Raw genomic sequence first — 1,736 nt, forward strand, 5'->3', positions numbered from 1 at the left:
TGGCTCCGCCTAGAGGGTCTGGTCCAAACCCAGACTTGGGCCCTCTGCACCCCGGACCCCCGTCTGCAGAGCAGGGCCCCCAGGAGCCAATGCCTCCTCCACCCATGGTACCTGCTGTCACGTGGCCTCTGGGAACCGAGAGACGGAAAGGAACTGTGAGCAGAGGAGGAAGTGCCGCATGAGGGTCACTCAGCGGGCAGTGGCCCATGTCAGGGGGCAGGCGGGTGCTTCCTGAAGACACACGTATGCACATATATGCACACACCCACGCACACACCCACACACACACGGGCATGCATGTGCACAAGCACACATTCACACACACGCATGCACACACATGCACACGCACAGCGGGCCTGCTATGGGTGTGCGTCCTACAGGCAGAAGGGAGCCTGGAGAGCACAGTCACAGGCAGCACCTGTGTTGGGGTCGATGCTACGGCAACGCTCCCTCGTCCCCTGCGATGGGTGAGGGCGGTGCCTGGCCTGGCATGAGTCCCCGGTGAGCCAGCCCCTGCCCCACAGCCACCCTCACGCTCTGTCCCTGCCCCTCAGTCCCCCCCACATGGGCCACTCCCTCCTGCCCCAGGGCCTTTGCACGTGCCATGCAGGGCTGGAATGCTTCCACCTCCTGGGCAAGCCTCACCTGGTTGACTAACTCCTGACCCTCAGCCTCTCAGCTCAGACAGCCTCTTCCCAGCAAAGGGACCCCGATCCCCCTTCACGTCCCGCTGCCATGGTCTCCTTCACACACAGGCCTCAACACAGAACGACCCTGGTGTGGACCCCTGTCCACACTCTGCATCCCCAGGAAGCCGCCCCCCCTGCCCGTCCCGGCAGCAGAGCAGCAGCCCACAGACCTGGGTCCGCAGGAGGGAGGGTCTGGTCATGTGAGAGGCACAGGGTGCTATCCGTACGTTTCAGGTGAACCCTCGTTCGCCCTCCTTTTAGGGACAGAAAGTCCCCGTGGCTGACCAGACGGCATCTCACAGCAGAGTGGGAGGCGCGGCTGTAGCGGACGGACCTACGGACGGGGGCGGGGCTCGTTCAGGAAGAAATGCCCTGGCACAGCCCCTGCTGAGCACCAGCGACAGAGAGATCGGGGAGCACCCCCCGCCGCCAGCCTGGCTCCCCGTGGTGACCCCTGACTGGCGGCTCAGCAGCTGTGCCAACTGGGGTCCCGGTTCCCCACGTTCCCACTAATCCTGTCTCCTGGCATCCCCGCCTCCCAAGATGGGCACCCGGCCAACCTCTGCCAGGAGCCGCCTCACCTGGCTGACAAGTCCTGACCCTCGGCCTCTCCCGCCGGCCCCTCCTGCTCACCTGGGGAAGAGCAGCCTGCGGCCGCCGGGCCAGAGAGGCGCCAGGCCGGCCCCTGCCGCCCGCCTGCCCGCGCCCTCTCTGGCTTCTAGACGAGAAGCAACAGAAGGTCCCTGGCAGGTGCCGCCCTGGGGTCTGGGGCGAGGCCCGGGGCTCACGGCAAGAGCCGCGTGCCCCTCTCAGGAGCGCACCGGCCCTGACGCCGTGCGAGCCGCTCCGTGGGAAGGAGCAGAGGGGACGTTGCATAACGTGACCGAGCCGGGCCGACCAGGAAGCACGCTGCCCGGGGCCCGGCCGCGGGGTCCGCACGTTCAGCGGAAACCTCCGCACATGGTCAGTGTCCCCGGGGGACGGCCGTGAGCCCTTTCTCAAAGGCCACAATCGGCGGCACACCTGGAGGCGCCCTTCCTTCCTTCC

The sequence above is a fragment of the Myotis davidii genome, unplaced genomic scaffold (assembly GCF_000327345.1).
Source record: "Myotis davidii unplaced genomic scaffold, ASM32734v1 scaffold1364, whole genome shotgun sequence".
Taxonomy (NCBI): domain Eukaryota; kingdom Metazoa; phylum Chordata; class Mammalia; order Chiroptera; family Vespertilionidae; genus Myotis; species Myotis davidii.